The 19,246-nt window shown below is 41.0% G+C and overlaps 1 protein-coding gene across 1 annotated transcript in view; it reads right to left on the bottom strand.

Moving 5' to 3' along the window:
- The window catches only part of LOC139711268 (FERM, ARHGEF and pleckstrin domain-containing protein 1-like), a 135,468-nt gene that overhangs the window by 85,842 nt on the left and 30,380 nt on the right, over positions 1-19,246 (bottom strand). The window lies entirely within an intron of this gene.

Raw genomic sequence — 19,246 nt, 5'->3', positions numbered from 1 at the left:
AGCTAATTGCATTAATTTGTCTTTTAGGACCAGAGTTAAACTATCACGATGCTACATGGACACGTCACGATGCTACAGGACACTGCTACATTTTTTAAAGATAACTTCATCAAAATTGAGTCTGAATGGCACAAAATTTCCAGGAAAATGTATGGTCTCAATACAAATGTAAAGCCTATAAACAATAAATGTATAGCATAATTAGTATTGAGTTATGCTAAAATGTAACACTTTGTGCCCCAACTTCATGGAATTACCCATATATATATCATATCATATCTCCATACATGTATGATATGGTCACAGTAGCATGTGGAGTTTAGACCCTTCCCCTCCACCGTTTTTACTGCATCTATGGAAAAGACCTAAGCATTTTCTTTAGGATGGAACACAAATTGAAATGTGAAAAAATATCCCATTACTTTTATGCTATTTACAACTGGAAGCTTTGCGTTTATTCAGCGCAAACTTAGAGTTCTGTAAAGGCAGAGACACACCACACAATGAAATAATGTCATTGCCTGGCTGCCCGAAGCATTTAGATTGATATCTTATTCACTCTTTTTGTGAATTACCCTATTTGCAATAGGTCAGTAACTCACTAATTTGTGTGGTTGCTCTGAGGCAGAGAGGAGAGATATTACAATTTCCCCAAATTTTGCCCCAAAAGTACATTCCCACAGGCGAGACCCACTTTAGATACAGCAAAGGTGTCAGTCAGACATTTCACAATTTCCCATCCCTGGAAAGAAGAGGTGGGGGTAAGTTATTGAAAACAACGGACTCATCCCCAGTCAACACGGTGTGTGCTCAGTGCGCAGGTTGACCTGGAAATGACCTCCGTGTGTCCAACATCTCATAAATGCCAACAACTATTAGATTTTAGCACCAGACCCTCTTCTACAAGTACGCTAAATCTTTCTTACACTATGCATGTACTTGACTTCAAGTGCACTTTCTGCTTGTGCTTTATTGAAAAAGAAAAGAAAAAAGTCTAGCCCTAACTGGTGAAACACATTGGTTCCATGGCTGCTTGCTTTTATTTTTAACAATATATTACAATACATCACTTCCTAAGCAGTCATGTAAACACATCATTCATCAATGGAAATCAATGAAATCAATTATTAGATGCTTTCCATGGCTTATATCATGTAAAATGCTGTCATAAACAATGCAGTTGTCCAGAGAATTTCAAATCTTTTTTTTCTTCTTTATGATGATTTCTTTGTGATATTTGTCATCAGAATAGAAAAAGAAAACATGCTGCCAGGGACAGAAATTCAAATGTTTCACCAACTGAAAAAAAGAGGAGTACAATGAAGACTTCTAATGCCAACATAAGACTTAGCATTTGAAATAGCACTTTTATTGTCATATCACGGGGAAAACATTTTACCGTGTGCACACCATCTGTGTAGTGTGTACTATGAGCATGCATCTGGACAGGGAGGTTTATGAATGTAGAGCCTGTTTGAGAAGACTAGCTGTCGAGGCAATCGGAGATTAAGGTCAATTGCAGGCAAGGCATGAGCTGAGCGGGATTGGGCTGCGATTTTGGCAATGATCTACAGCCCTTGGCTCTGGCACAGCCAGAATGAGATCTTTGAACCCTGAACTGCTTGGGTTACATCAAGCTCAAGGGTGTGGGACTATTGGAAACCCTTGCCCAGGGTACAAACTGTACCCAATACTGGGGCATATATGCACAATACAATGCACCACACTGCAATGCATGGGCACACACCGTTGCAACTGCCATAGAATCCAACCATTGCAGAACATGAGACGACGCACCCAGGTGACTGGGGGACTTTCTGTATGTGTTTGTCAGGTGAACACAGTGTGTGTTAAAGACACATGAAGCATTGGGATGCATTGGTAAATAAACATTTCTCAGCTGGAATGTTTCAATCTTGGTTTTGGAGGTAATGGTCTTTCAAAAAGCAGTATAGAGTCCTTTGCATGAGCAACATGCCTTGCTCTGTTATTATACTGTAAGGTTAAAATACTCGTCAAAACTACGACTCAGTGTTATGTCATTTCTCTTCTCAAGATCACTGTGAAATCAAACAGTAGACTTTGCACAATATTTTGCAAATGCAGCATCTACACACAAACCTAAAACAAACCCCGAAATAACAAACATCAAACACACACAAAAAAAACCAGATGGACTACACACAAAAAAACAGATGGACTACACGCAAAACTGTTTAGGGGTGTCAACTACAATTATCAGCATGAACAAAATTAACTCTCAAAGGAACAGAGAGTAACAACAGCATAGGTACACCATTCTCACTGAGTGGGACTGAATACAGCCTTTCTTTCATCAAAATTTCCTCTTCCTACTCAATTCGTCTCTATAGATCACCTCAAGAGAAACATGCCCCTGTTCCACTATCTTTTGAGAGACACGTCTGACGCAAATGATACCTGGGGTGTTCCAGGTTTTGTCGAACACATAATAATCAGCGCGAGCCGCACAAAACCCTCCCTTTCGCTACCTGCACTTTCGCTTAAATCAGCGCAGAGCGACAACACGTCCATCCGACGGAGCGAGCCGGGACGGCCGACTAATGGGAGACGCATCAGGAGGCTAATTGGAACTGAGGACGGGGAGGGAGAGGAAGATAATAAAGTCACGAGTGACTTGTTCAAAGGCTAATTGAGGCTCAATCATGATATCATCTAGCCGGAGAATGTTCTCCTCATTTAGGGGTAAGGCCTACATTGTACATGCAGCATCTACTAGATGGCAATTAATAGGAAGACGACAGCTACACTCACAGGCACTGTCACCTTTCCATGAAGAGCAACTCCATCTCCGTCGCATAAATATCACACAACGTTTTGTCACTTCAATATGATGATAATCTGGCTATTGACATCACGTAAAGTTTGTAAATTTACAGACATAATTAGTCTTGAAGAGCTTTCACACACAAATAAAAAGTGCTAGAATGCAATGGCAGCTCTAACAAAAGTCTCTCAAAATGTTGCAACGTTCCACACATTGATCAAATATCTCTTTACAGAGATCTTGCAGGGACCAAATGCTGTGACGGTTGAGAGCACTGAGACATCACAAGCATCTCATTACAATCCAATGTGAATACTGCCAATCCGCAATGCCTACAAGGCATTCATTTCTGAATTTCTCACCCTGAACAGAGATACCATGCATATTGCATTGCTGCAATCAATGCACAAACAAGAGGGGCATTCACATCGACCACTAAAAATTGTGACAATTTGAGGAAAAGTTTGTACGCAGCTGCGCCAAAAGCCATCCGCACGACCGCTAGAAAAAAAAAATGGTTCACTGTACCAAGCTTCCTGCCATGATTAGGAATGAGAACGCTCATTGCAGAAAACTCATGAATTTTGTTTGTCGCATGGCTTCCATTCACACTCTCAGCAGCCACTATGAAACGTACAACTTGTGAGCCATGCTCATGCTAATGCCACAGCTAGCGTTACACGCAGCACACACACTGCTGTGCCAATCATGAAAGTGTACTATGACAGCAAAGAACTTTGCAACATTGCAATTTTAATGTTACAATATAATTCTTTAGAAATTAACTGGGCCAGAGCACTCTCTTTCATCTTCAACATTTGTAGTCAAATGAACATTACCTGATGTTACAAAAATTCAGTCATGTGTTTTTTTTTTCTTTTTTTCCAGAGATGGTCTTTATTACCTCTAGCCTCTGTCATTAGTATACGCGCATTTGAAACTTGGCTGTCTTATTCTTTCAGTCTTAAAAATGACAAGAAATCTGCTCATTATTAGGTAAACACATGGAGAGAGTCTGGCAAGCTCATCATACTGCTGCAAAGTGATTCACACTGTTAGTGACAAATCACAAAATTCTAAAATCACAATAAGTGCCTCATTGCCAAAGCTAAAGGGCACTACTGCAGAGCTGGGATTCAAACCTCACAAGTGCAGAGAAGACTGGGCCATCTTCTACCTATTGGTCTTGAATGCCCAGCCAAGACAGCTCCCATTAATTCTACATCAATATCCTTTGCTTACTTTTTAACCTTTGTAAATTTCAAGCTTGCAATTCACGCACAGGAGACTACATGTAGTACAGAAAGAGACATTACACACAACGACAGGAAATTCCTTTGCAGTATCCGACAGAACATGGTTTCCTGTATGGGTGTTGAGAGGAAGTCACTTTACGCGTTACTGAATGCAACATACCTGTGGTTGCCCGCTAACCTTCGACCAAGTTCCTAATGAATGGCCCCGTCTACACCTCTGCACAGGCTAGCCAGGTCACTAGTTCACACAGCAAATCATTTTTATGTGGTGTCTGTTTTTCGTTCACTCCTCTGAAGATCACACCAAGTTCCTAATAAGGCAACTACAACAATTCCTCTCCTTTGCTTATCTTTTTTTTCCATCCTCTGTAAGTGTTTCTTGTGGCCACATTCACATCAATCTATAACTCTTTTTTTTCTTGCCGGGCATCTCACAATTTTGATGGTTGTTAATGCTTTGAGCAATCCCCATGTTGTAAGTTTTGTCACGCTACATGTACAATTGATCTACAGTTCCATGGGAGGCAAGAATTACTGTGTATGATGAAATACTTTTTTTTCTTTGAAGCTGATGGTAATTGCAGAACATAAACTAAATGTCAAAGTGCCCAGCCTAATCAAGTTGCATGAATTGGATTGACAAGTTCCATTATCGAAGTGCTTAGACTAATCAATTTACGTGAATGAAAACAATGAGTAATCCACATTTATCATTACTCAACCCTCGTCATGTGCGAATGACTTTTCTATGACGTCCAGCTGCCTCCGTATCACAACTCTCTATCGGTAGTGTTGTATTCATTGTCTGTAGCGAGATGTCATTTCGCACACGAGATCCCAGCATACACCCACAAGTTGTGGTTTTCGCCAAGCAAAAAGGACAATAACTTGCTCACCAATGCAAAATGATAGTGCTGTGCATACTGATCAGACAGGGTCGGATCTCATGTAGTCGTAGACTACGTTGTACATTTGGGCACCCCACTAAACTTGTGAGGTTCATCTTTTCCCTTCCAGTGTGAAACCACAAGTACAACTCCAGTTTGAGGAGTACTGTATAAGCTGTTATTTTCGCGAGGGTTTAATTTTCACGAATTTCGCGAATCACAGATGCTGGATCGTGGATTTAACAACATGCGAAAATGTCTCCATGCACCCTGTTAGTAGTGCATTAACGTAAGCGTCGGCGTCAATTCGCGAAAACAACATCTCGCGAAAATGTCTATGGCCTCGTTATTCGCGAAAATATCTGTTCGCGAAAATAACAGCGTATACAGTAACTAGATGGAGAAAATGAATCCCCAGCAAAATTCCTTTTTCGGTGCATTACACAAATATTTTTTGTGGGATGCTCATGGCATCATTGCACCCACTGAGGGCTTGAGTCGCTACGTACAGATCACATCAAAGACATTGCAAAAGCTTCATGTCTAATTTATGCACTTTTAGAGCACACATAATCTGCAACACTTCAAGATGACTTGAACCCAAATACAGACAGCAGATTGACTCAAGGGGACTATTTTTAAGCACAATGATGGTTTCCTATATTTTCATTCCAGAAACTACATTATATAATAAAGACAGTATAGACATATTTTCTCGATAGAAGTAAAATAAATGTACAATATATCTAAACAGAACAGAACAAATCAAACACAGAACATGATTTCAAAAGAAAACTGCTAAAAGAGGATGTAAACATCCATCTCTTCAAAAATCTACAAAAATTTGAGGTAACATTCTCAATAAATGTTGTGATGGTCAGTTATGATAATGATGGGGCATCAAGCTTTATACAAGGAAAGGTTAGATGACGGAGTAAATGCTATGACAATCTGCTGTGTTGTGACAAATTGATAGCGATGAATGATCGCGCAGCATCACGCTGACGCCATCAACAATAAGAGAAATGAAAAGCAAAGGTGAATAACAGAGAATTGATGACCCATGCAGAGGCAGCCTCTACATGCATCATCCCCTCGCTATGGCTGGAATTTCAGGACAAGATTCCTAGCCAGTCCCATCACTCACAGCGGAGTTTCAGACCTGCGATAGAACTAGTTTGTAATCACACTTCCAGACACATTTCAACAGTTGCATGGAGTATTCAGACTGTATAATGCCTTACATTACAAGTGTAGGATATCTAGTGTTGCATCCTCTGATCTGTCAGTCAAACGCGCAGCTGTCAATCTGTTCTTTTTGTTTGTTCGTTTTTGAGCGAGAGGATGTGAATTAACATGTACACTGTGTATCAAGAAAGTTAATGTTAAGTTAAACCTCCTCAATCATATTTGATGGCTTAAACATTTCAGAGTGCCAAAGAACATACAGAATGGAGATAAATGCAAAAGACATGATTTGATTAATGTGTTTGGGAGGTAGGCCTAGCGACATGATTCAAGTGTGCCTCAAGATTTGCTAAAGCAAGTTGATTAACATCAAACATGTCCCTAAACACATTTACAAAACAAGCTCTTCTGAAGATCCAAAAGGGCTCACAAAAGTATCGTCACATCGGTGGAAGTCCCATCAAATGCTTCCCTGGATGGGAATGGCCCTCCCACCGCGCCTGGAAGGAGCAGCATGACATACTAAGGCTTGGGGGAGGGGTGGTGGCTTGGGATGCATGCTGGTTTTACAGGCATCTGGGGAAGAATGGCACTGGAGAATGCCTACTTTACACCACTATCATAGTGACGAATGGTCCCTGTGATGAATTCAGCAACGGCCAGGCACTGTGGCGCAGTGGGTGAGGGCTTTGGATCCTTATGCCGGAGACCCTGGATTCAATTTCATCCCACTGCGTTCATCCATCTCACAGGAGATATATTTAACGTACAATGCCCCTCTAGGCCCAAAACGACAGTAAAAACGGATACCTCGCAATACTCAGTATGATGGACAACAGCGACTATGGGAAGATTAACAATATATAGTGATGGGGCTATCCTTAGCAAATAAGGACATATCAAAATAGATCTATGAAACTCATACAGGAGTTTTAAAAGGGGAATTATAAGAAATGCACTGAAATTTAGCTTGATTGGACTGTTTGTGTTAAAAGTATTTGACTGGTTGGATATTAACCCTGTGTAGTAAACCGGTTGATCACTGTTGATTGGTTGGTGGGTTGTTTAGTCCGTCTGTCGACGGCTGGTTGTTGTTGCTGTTTTGTTCAAAAACAGAGTGGAGTTAAAAGCCTGGGAAAAGACTAATGAGGGAGTTCTCTGAACGTGCTGCTCATTAGCACAGGACATAACGTAGCTGTACATCACTTGGCATGCAGAGGCTCACATGTGCCATTGGGCTTTCACTCCCTGCATCTATAAAAGTATCATGCCATTAGAGCTTAGATGTGATACTCAATGCAAACAGATTGAACACCACTGCAAATTTTGCTGTATTCACCCCCAGTTCTCGTACTTCAGCCATTTGTAACTCTGATTGATATAACCATCAGTATAATTCACATATTGGTTACTGTAGTACTTGCTCATTTAGAACAATGAACATGAACATTGTTGAAAGTGTTCTCGACTGTTTTCAACATGCATTCATCATAACCCTTCACAACATTTTAGTGGCATTAATGACAGTAATCGCACTGTGTATACTATATCGCTATTTATCATATTCACTATCATCTCCACTTATACCTTGCTACCTGAAAGAAAGGCAACCATAACTCAATGTCACACAGGGATTTATGTGTAGGTACTGCATGATACTTTCAACAACAGAAGTGGCCAGTTCTCCTCATTTATCAACATTCATTTCAACAAAAGTGGTAAAGTGCTGAGTAAACCAAGCCAAATGGGCAACCAGCAGTTTGAGCTTTGATGAGATCTAGGTGACATGTGCCAGTGAATGTGCTTGAGAGTAGGTGCATTTACATAATTTGCATTACCACGTCGGTGATAAACACCAGGTAAATTGTTGGCACCATTCTCCCTGGCAAAACGCCACGGTAACAGATATTGCAGCAATTCACTTGGTACAGTTCTCATTCACAAAATTAAATGCCATTACTGTCCCAAAAGTATACTAGTATCTCTCCAAGGGTAGCATCTCTCTGAGGTAAGCATTGCGCATCTCTAAGGCCAAAAAAACAAGAGACCCGCGGGTCTAGCGCTCACCTGAGTATCGCAAGTTCACCTTTCACGCAGTCACTAATCTAAATTATTCACAGCTCTACCAAAATTTGACCAGGCACTCTCAAGTAGAAGATGAAAATGTACAATAAGGTCCTATTTTTTAAAAGATTCCTTAATTTGGGGGGATTGGGGCCCCCTGGGGCCCTCTGGGTGGGGCATGGTGCTCATTTTGATAAATTGTGATCCTGATCCCCTAGGGATGCTACTTGCCAAGTTTGACGAAAATCCATCATGAGGTTTTCAGGAAGAAGATGAAAATGTACAATTTAGGCCCCCATTTGGACCTTCCCAACCACCCCCCCCCCCTCCCCGAGGGGCACCCCTGGATCTCCTATGAACAAACTTGAAACTACAGTCATTAATGTACTCACTCATAGTATTATCTTAGCTCTATAACTTCTGATACTAGAGAAGATTTTAAAAGATTCCTTCATTTTGGGGGTGTGGGCCCCCCAGGGGCCCCCTGGGTGGGGCATGGTGCCCATTTTAACAAATTGAGATCCTAACCCCTTAGGGATGCTACCTGCCAAGTTTGGTGAAAATGGGTCATGGGGTTCTCAAGAAGATAAAAATGTACAATTTAGGCCCCATTAGGATCCTCCTCACCCCCCTCCCCTGGGTCCCAATGGGGGCACCCCTGATTCTGCCATGAACAAACTTGAAACTACAGTCATTAATGCACAAACTCATAGTATTAACTTAGCTCTATCACTTATGGTTCTAGAGAAGAAGATTTTTACAGATTCCTTAATTTTGGGGGGTTTGGGCCCCCTGGGGCCCCCTGGGTGGGGCATGGTGCCCATTTTAACAAATTGGGTTCCTAACCCCCTAGGGATGCTAGCTGCCAAGTTTGGTGAAAATGGGTCATGGGATTCTTAAGAAGAAGATGAAAATGTACAATTTAGGCCCCATTAGAACCCCTCCCCACCCCCCTCCCCTGGGTCCCAAGGGGGGCACCCCTGATTCTGCCATGAACAAACTTGAAACTACAGTCATCAATGTACTAACTCATAGTATTAACTTAGCTCTATCACTTCTGGTTCTAGAGAAGAAGATTTTTACAGATTCCTTAATTTTGGGGGGTTTGGGCCCCCCTGGGGGCCCCCTGGGTGGGGCATGGTGCCCATTTTAACAAATTGAGTTCCTAACCCCCTAGGGATGCTACCTGCCAAGTTTGATGAAAATCGGTCTTGGGGTTTTCAAGAAGAAGATGAAAATGTAAAAAGTTTACGCACGACGCACGACGGACGACGGACGACGGACGACGCACGACGCACGACGCACGACGGACGCCGGACGAAGGGCGATCGCAATAGCTCACTTGAGCCTTTGGCTCAGGTGAGCTAAAAATTTGTTGTATTGGCGTAATCTGCCCGACCCTAAAAAAACCCCCGACCCTGAACTTTAAAAAAAAAAAGAAAAAAGGAAAGACATCGTTTTTCCCGAGAGAGGGCACGATACGGGTTTGCGAATTATAAAGAACAACAACAACAAGAACAGCTGGTGTCGGAAAATGGCCGCGCAGTACAGCGTGTCGGCAACTGGCAAGTCCGGTTTGAAGGTTTTATTTAATATTATTCGGAGAATTGATTTGTCTGGGTGATTTAGCCCAGGAATTTGTTCGTTCGTATTCTGACCAGTATGTCGTGACGGCTGTTAAAGTGGGGAAGGCGGAAACGGTCCATTCAAAGATGTCCTGCTGTCTGACCAGAGTGCCATTCAGTTGGATATGGGGCACTGGTATATGGTTGCTACTACGAATACGATGGAGGCGAAGAAGTGCCGGTCGCGCCAGTAAACAGGAACACGCATGCAGTCTCCTATGGGTTCGAGTGGGGGGCCAGGGTGTTTTTCCATGTCCAAAATATGATTCTCTTTTAAAATTTATTGCTTTTAAACCAGTGATATAACAAACTTTGGATGCAACAGACCCTCTCTATAAATATGAATTTTACACGTAAAATACAGGTAGCAAAAAAAAAAAAAAAAAAGAAAATCTGCCCGCCCGACCCTATTTGAAAAATATCATGTTACGCCAATACAAATTTTTTTTTTGGCCTAATGGCAACACAGGAAGTATATAATATGTCAGGTGAGCAATACACTACAATATGTGGTATTTTCTGACACAATTCACACTCAAATCTCCGGTGCATATTTCATACAAAGTTTGAATTACTGTCAAAGTGGAAATTTCCGCGGTGTTGAAATTTTTGCGCATTTCACGGAACCAGAAACTAGCACGAAAATAAAAGCACAAAAATATTTTTGCTTGCCATATGCTCCCGTAACTGTCTTGATTCCACGGAATTAAAAACATGTAAAACTCCTCTTACCGGGCCGAGCGCGAAAAATTAATTGCGGAAAAATATCCGCTTTTACAGTATCACTCTAAATACCACAGTATTTTTGCAACATATTTCTTGGTGTATTTCGCAGTATATTTGCATTGACATCCCAAATTAATGTGTGAATACATACTGCAGTATTCAACCGTGAGTGTGAATGCATCTTGCGATGTGCACAGACAGACCCTGAGCCATTTAGTCAACAAAACGCAATGACAGGCACTGTCGCTCAATCGTGATAGCCTCAACCTTAATGCAATCGCCAGCGATGGACGGACCAAGCAGACGAACGCTGAAACGTGAATCACAATTGTGATTCTGCGTGAGAGTGTGTGTGTGTGCGTGTGTGTGTGTGCATTTGTATCCATTATATAATATATGGAAGGATATGAAAATGTGAGTGTGTGTTTGTACAATTATATATCAACCATGCTTTTCGTACTTAACCCGCTGAGGACGGACTGATTTTGCTACAACACGCATTTCCCATAGGCACTTGCCGAGTATATTAACTCGGGACTCGACTTCAATGGGTTGATGAATTAGTTTTTAACAACCCAAATGAAAACTCTTTTCTTTCTGAGCCCTTTACACCTTTTACATTCAATATTCTGTGAAGACAGCGGGGTAGCAGCATAAACATCAGTTATTCCAGCTGCTTTACCTCTGAATTCTCTTTGTCTGATATCCTTCTGCTGCACAACCAATTTCTTTTTATCTCCCGCATTCTGAGCAACAATAACAGCTCTTCTTTGGTGTGCGCAAAGCCAAACACATAAATTTACTCACACACAAACACACGCTCAAACACATATGACAATGCTTATGCACAAATACAATTCAGTGGGGGAAAAAAGGAAAAAATACAAGAAGTGATTATTTCATCACTGACCTGGATATCACAGACCAAGTTATGTACATGAACCATTATACAATATGAATATTACCAAACTCAGTAAGATGTACGGGTAATACCCATATAAAAAAAGAGAGATAAAAAGGCTAATGACAGAGAACTCTGAACCAACAAGCTGTCCCTCCTCTGTTCTACTGTAAATTAGATGTCAGAAGATGGCCAACAATTCATAAACTCTCCCCGTAGTATACTGTAAAGGACGATATTTTCGCAGCATGAATTTTTTGCGAATGGGAGCCAACAGCCTTATTCGTAGCATAAAATTTTCGCGAGTTGCCTCTAACATTCACTGCATGTAGTGTAGACAAGAACTATAGCATGCATTTTAATTTCGCGAATCTCGGCTCTCGCGAAATTCGCAAAATCAAAATGCAAGCGAACATTCCTTGTTTTACAGTATATACTTGACATATCACCAAGGTTCACAAGTCTATGTGAACAGAAGATGTTGACATGCAGCATTTGTGCAAACGTTACCATCCTTCCCACTGCTTTAGCCGGCCATTATTTTCTAACAGGAAAATCAACTGTTTTGCATCTTTGTGGTGATATTTGCGGTTACAGTGGTCTTGGGGGGGGGGGGGGGGGCTTCACTCACTCATACATATTCACATCAGCCCAGTTTGACTCAACACAAGGGTCACCTAATGCCAATGTGTCTAAAGAGAAAAAGACAGCTGCATAATATGCCTAATTTGCTCTAGTGTGGGCAAAATTGTCCTTTATAAGGTAAGGCCTACTCTTTTTATCAAATGTCTCACGGGCAGTATGCTTCGTTTCTCCCACAGTGAAGAATTTCAACTCAAAATTTGAAATAAAAACTGAACACATTACTACCACATAACAAAGGGACTATGCTCTAGGATTTTGCAGCCATGATAGCAAATACCTGGTGTGAAAATTCACTAGTGTCCTAAAGTTTTCCTTTCATCTTTTTGTTTGCTTGTTTGTATTTTAACATCTACCGTAAAACGAGGAATCTTCGTGCATTTTAATTTCGTGAATTTCGCGAGCGCCAACATTCGCAAAATTAAAATGCACGCGGAAGTTCTTGCCTACATAATATGCATTGGATGCCAGTGGCAAGGCATCGAAAATTTCATGCTGCATGAAAGGCCGTCAGCTCCAATTTGCTAAATTTTCATGCCGCGAATATATCATGTTTTACAGTACACTGCCACCAACTTTAATGACATGTACAGTCTTCACCATACAATCTTTGCTGTGCTTAAGATGCCCTCTTGTGCTGTTACAGAGTAGAATTCTACCAGTACACTATCTTCATCTGCTTCGGCTATGCATTAAGCCAAGTAAACTGGGGTCGGTCTTCTGTCGATAAGCCTCTTCTTACTAAAGAGAAGTGAAGCACTGCACTTGACTGTATTGAATGTGAAATATGTAACAGTCATAACTTGCTAAGAACCATAGCACAGTCCTATCTTTTATGTGCATTGCACATTGTTTTCCCCATTAGAAGTGCTGAGCTCAGTCAATGTATCTTGTATAGGATCAAGAGCATTTTCTTATAGCCATGACCGTAGCAAATGTTATGCTCAAAAGAAACAATATCTGAAAATTTTAGAGATTTGGTGGGGAAAAACAAGCAAGAAATATGAGAGTCTACAGGGAAAAGTCCTAGAAACAACTTCATCCACAATCTTACAAGCATTGTGTTTTTTAAAAAAAACACAGCAATGACCAATCAGCTCTCAGGATTTCAAATCTTTGGTATGATGAATGCCATCTCATAGCTCTCTATTTCAAGTTACTTTCACAGCAAATCTTTGGTACAACAATGTCTGTTTGTCTGGCACAATTTGTCAGCAGAAAAGTCTGTAGAGCAAAATAGACCTCTAGCCAAAGGGGTAAATATTACATACATGTACATACCCACATGTGTTAACAAGGGGGAAAAAATCCATCTTGTCCTTTCATCTGCACGAAACATCATATCAAATATACTATTCATGAGCCATACAAAAAGTGCAATTCAAGTTCCATTGTCAGCATTTTATGCAGCATAGGGATGAATCTGCAAGTCAGGTACAATGGTCGGTATCACAAATGTGGGTGGGAAAAATAAACAGAAGTCACACGGCTCGAAATGCACGTAAGAATGGATATATATACGGCACACTTGTATAGTGTGCCGTATATATAAGACATTATATGTATTTGATGCTGACAGTTTTGTGAGTGGATGGGCACACAAAGCTTTGCCCCATCAATAAATGCAAACTCCACTTTCCTGTATGCATCTTTTGAATAGTGATTTGATTCAAGTTTTATTTGATTTAATTTCGCATATTTATCAAACAGACAAATGTAAAAACCATACAATCTTTAATATACAGTCAAACCTGTCTATAGCGGCCACCCAAGGGATGCGGAAAAAGTGGCCGTTATAGACAGGTGGCCGCTACAGACAGGTAATCCAACTTTGTGTGCATTGCCTACATGTACATGTATGCGTGTATGAATGCACACGTGTGTATCATGCATAACACAATGCCGGTGTTTATGAAATTGTTGCACAGTATACATGTAGCATGTGCACAGTGGTGAAGAAAGCTTAACACTAGTGCATTATTATGACTGAATAAGTGGTGAATGCAGCAGTGGCGATCACTCATTGTTGCCCAGGAATGACTGGCACGGCTAAAAAGCAGAAACACATGCTGAATTATCGGCTCGGCTACGGCTCCATCGGGTTTTTGGCCGCTATAGACAGGTTAAAATCTACCGCGGGAAACAAAATTTGTGGCCGCTGGCCGCGTTAGACAGGTGGCCGCTATATACAGGGTCTTTAACATGGCTTTTCTCTCGGGGGGATTTTTCAGTGGCCGCTATAGACAGGTGGCCGCTATAGAGAGGTGGCCGCTAAGGCAGGTTTGACTGTATAATGAAAAAGAACCACCACTTTCTGTTCAAACTATAATCTCTGCCCCCATTCATGATTGCTGCCAAGTTTGGTCAAAATACAGCCACAAAAGTGAACTGTTCAAAATTTATGACAACAAAATAGCTAATTTTGCACACTTGGGGCCCCACCCCACAGGCATCACCACTATTTGTACAAATTGTGATCCCCTCCCTTCTTAGATGATTCCTGCAAAGTTTAAGTAAAAGTCCAGTCATCGGTATGCAGGAAGAAGATGAAAACATGGAAAAGTCTGTACACAATGTAAGACACAAAATGCTCAGTGAACAATCGCAATAAGCTCATTAGAGCTATTCCGCTCTGGGAATTAATAAAAACAAACAAATTACATGAATGCTCCCAAAGCCAAAACGGCAGTTTCTACAGACCTACTGCCTCACAAGTATGCATACGTCTTCATTGAACTTTTCTTCTCTCTCTTTCTCTCTTCTAAGTCTATATGTCAGCAATTGAAACTGAACTGAATATTGATTGACGATGAACTGTCAAGTGAAAAGAATAATTGCTCACTTTTGACAGACTTGATTCAGTGATATGAAACTTGCATAGGTTTCAATGTAAACAGGTGACAATGACTGGTGAAGGACTTAAAGAACACAGGGCCCTTGAAGTTTAATCATGCCAATCATTTGCATGCTGTCAAGGGACTGTCTCAGATATCACCTGAAGTATCTTGCTTTCGATACTTGGAGCTTAGTGACAGTCACAGATACCTATATGATTCAAGCTGGGGCAGTGTATTTTTCAGCACCAGGATGAATTGTACGTCACCTAAACAATGATTTCTAGCTCATCTTAAAGGTTTTCAGTGTCTAACACTGCATTTTTTTAATGACTGGGGAAAAAAGAAAAAACTTCTGTTTTGTTTTATATTGGATTGTGGTTTTTTTTTTTCAGTGGGATCAAGAAAGGATGTACATGTACCTCAAATATCTTTTTTCAAGGCCATGTTAAATTGTATTGCAGTTGTTCAAAGTCATGCACAGAGAAAGAAAACGAAACAAAAAAAAATTTGCTGTCTTTATGTTGTTGTTTTTGGACTGGAATCCAGAAAGAATGTACATCAAATGTCTTTTTCTCCAACATCATTAACATAGACAATGATTACTGGAAGGTACATTGTATCCCCCCCCCCCCCCCCCCCCCGACCTTTGCCAGACTTTGAGAATGATTTCTACCCATCCCAACTGGCTACAGAGATATCCATGAAACGGGAGGAGGGGGGAGGGGGATGGCTCTGACTTCACCTCTCCACATCTTTCAGATGCACCCTCTCCATTAACTCTCTCAATGTTCCTGTTTAAAAATGCCTGTGACATTTTGTGCAGGAAAGATGGCAGCAGTAGTGAGAGACTTAATCACTACAACTGGTTAAGTCATACGCTGCCAAGTTGCTTGCAGGAACTGGAGGCCAGTGTCCTCCCAGGCATGCACAACCAACCACGATTGATTTGATCACGGACATTGCTCTTGCTCTCGGCATTTTGACGTTCTTGTCGTGTGACAACATACTCCCCGGGACAATATGGAGACGACAGTGATCTGCATTATCTTCAGTAAAAGATTCAGCATAATGGCAAGAAAGAACAACAAAAAGAACAACAGAAAGGGGGGCAAGAAAGCCTACAGTGATAAAAAAGAAACCAACAACATTTACATTGTTTCATGTGAAGAGTGATGAACTTGGCAGAGTTGTGTCAATGAGAGCTAGGAGCAAACAAGGACAGATCTTCCCCTGCTTTCCACGAATTGCTCTCCTCCCCCCTGGAAACCCTGGATGAATGGATGAGGTTACCATGGTGACGCACCCAGAAGAGTCCACTGGGCAATGGCTGCGGTAGTGATGCTAAACATTGATTCACTGATTGCCTTGACAGCCAAAACAATATGATAACAGCTAAAGTTCCTTCCACAATGTATCAAAAACACCTATTAACAAAGAAGTTTTATACCGTATGATTGTTGATGTTAAAGTAGAAAAACAACAACAACAAAATCCATAGATGGATCATAGACAAGAATTAGAAATGTGCAACACATTGCTTGCTATGTGTAGTTATAGAACTGATTTCAACAGGTGAAGCATGGCATGAGGCCAAAAATAATGTGAATCGGAGCCAGACTTTGGAACAGTACCCTGCCCGTCTCTGTCTCTGTCCCCCCCCCCCCCCCCCCAACAACTCCATCCAAATCCTGGAAAGCTCAACGCTCAACCCCTCTCACAATCAAAAATACACAGGGTCTGCCATCATTAGAGTGGCTGTGATTAAACCTCACCGTTGCCAATCCGCGGCTCGTAAGTACTTTCCCACATGGAGAGGAGGGAAAGATGGATGGGGAAGGAGAGAAACGGATCACATCCACTCTTCATTCGGCGAGCAGCTCCTTAGTCTCAGGTCAAGACTATTCAGAAATAAATCCATATCATGTTCAAGTTGGGTTTTACAAAAACAGAGCAAAATCATACAAACAGGATTATAGGAGTTTCATTAAAAAATCAAATTATCAAAATTATTGAAGTTAGTGTGATTTGACATTATTTACTCATGTAAACATAATGTTTAGGCCTATATTATAAGTAAGTTATGAAATGTTAAAATTTCATATTTTCAATAAGCAGTAATAGTGGTCATAACCACACATACACATGCACAAAAGATAAAGAGGCCACGATGTTATCACACGTATATAATGTACAACTTTCCCACTGGTTTGCTCACAAAAGTATAGTCAAAATCCTCTTTTGAAGCGATACCCAATTAAACTGTGAGTTCTTTGCTGCCCCCTCCAGTAGAATCCACTTGATTCCATGACAAAACAGATTAGGCACAATATTCTGGTTTTATATTACAGCCTGGGTTACTAGTCTATCCCTGAAGAATCCAACTGTTCCACTCTAGATTAGTTACTCTCCACTCAACCTGATCAGAGTCATCAAAGCGGACAAAGACTAGGACCACAAACTTTTAGAGAGGTTATTGTCCTCCAGTGATTATGCAATCAGTCCCATATTTGACCCTACTTTAGGAAGACAAGATCTATAGAATCTAAGTGATAAAACTACCACAACATGTATCCCCTAGAGATTAAGCGAAGACAAAGAATAGCTGATGCTGGCCCCTTCAGTATCAGTCAATTACAGCTTAACAGTGCTTGGGGTATCAATCAATGATCATGAGCAGATGCAAACAATATGGCTACTACAAGTCCTTCCAGTCTGCAGTGAAATCATTTTTGCTGTCGTCAGGACCCAACTGCAAACATGTTTTCAATATGCTGTGCAATTCCATGTTTTCCCTTGTGCCCAGATTTTGTGTATGCTATGGACCAAAATCAAGCATACATTATTCAGTCCCATAAACTTAAAATCATGTTGGTTGATTGACTTTTTTGTCCTGCATCTTCCACTTGATGTCTGGCATCCTCTCCATGGTCTCACACACAAAATGTAAAGCTAAACATCCATGGCTATTGCAACATTAGAACTGTAGTTTTCAAGCAGTAAATAGCTGAGCCAACTGTGCATACGATGCACATTACAACAGCTAAAGATTTGCAATATTTTGAACTTCATCATTTTTCTTTGTGCACAGCATTTCAAAATGGAGGCTCAAACATTGCAACTTTCATGTCATCCTATTTGAGGTGAGACGACAAGCTTATGTTGTGTCTACTCAACACACCATGAGGGGAAAAGGACTGGGCATGTGGGTTTGCGAGAGTGTGCTTGGAAATCCAAAACTAACTACACATACAGAAAGTTTTGCTGCATCACCACACCCATAAATACAGCAGGCACAGTGCCACACGGGGCAGTACTGTATGTTCCCTCTTCCGCAATTTGCCATCAAATCTCTTTCCACCCAGGGTTGGTCGATGTCCAAAGATGGGCATCACTACCTCCATAAGTACTCTTGAATCACTGACTCATAAATGTGAGTACACACTCATATCTTTCACCCCTGCCTCTAGAGCAGAAAATTTCCTCCCGACAAAGAATAATCAAAACGGGGAATGGAAATTTTTTTGGGGAAAAAATGAATAGGTGGAAGAAAGAGCGAAATAATGACAAAAGGAAAACAAGAAAAGAAGAGAAATGACAGACTGAAAACAGGAAAGAAATGGACCTTGCACTCTGCCATGGAGATAGAGTACTCTGTACCTTGTATTAGTGCCGGTGTACTGTATACGCTATAATTTTCGCGTACATAAATTTTCGCGAATTGCCGCTCTCACACATTTTCCCGAGTGGTTAAATTCGCGATTGGGGGACCAGAGAAAATATGAAGTGGCAAAGAAAGTGTGAATTTTCAACTAACTAGCAAATAAGAAAGTTACTACAAGTAGTTATACACTGCATGAATAAAAACTTACCAAACTCTGCCAACTAGTAAGTTAGAATTCAACATTTTTGAAGTGGTTACGTCCATCGCGCTAGATTTCTGACGAGTGGTCCCCTTGCGATAATGGATTGGCTCTCTGCAGTATTCGTAAGTAGACATGGACGTATGTACGTAAACAAGCTTAGCCAGTATGGTCTGTTCGGTAAGCCATGACATGGTATATTAGTACTGAAATGTTCGTATCATCAAGGCAAGGGATTCATTTTGGAAGGTAATTATTTTCGTGTGTTGTTAATTTCGCGACTAGCTCCCGACTCGTGAAATTCGCGAAAATAAAACCCTAGCGAAATATATAGCGTATACAGTATATCAATGGCCCGACTGTATCGTTTGAAGCATTAATTAAATGTCTTCCAATCACAAGAGTTACTGCCCATTATGTAGTTTAAACGTGGATTAGGACCACTGAAGCATGT

The sequence above is a fragment of the Diadema antillarum genome, unplaced genomic scaffold (assembly GCF_040938485.1).
Source record: "Diadema antillarum isolate AM-2024a unplaced genomic scaffold, OU_Dant_1.0 seq00001630_RagTag, whole genome shotgun sequence".
In the NCBI taxonomy this organism is placed as follows: Eukaryota; Metazoa; Echinodermata; class Echinoidea; order Diadematoida; family Diadematidae; genus Diadema; species Diadema antillarum.
This window is presented reverse-complemented; position numbering and strand designations above follow the sequence as displayed.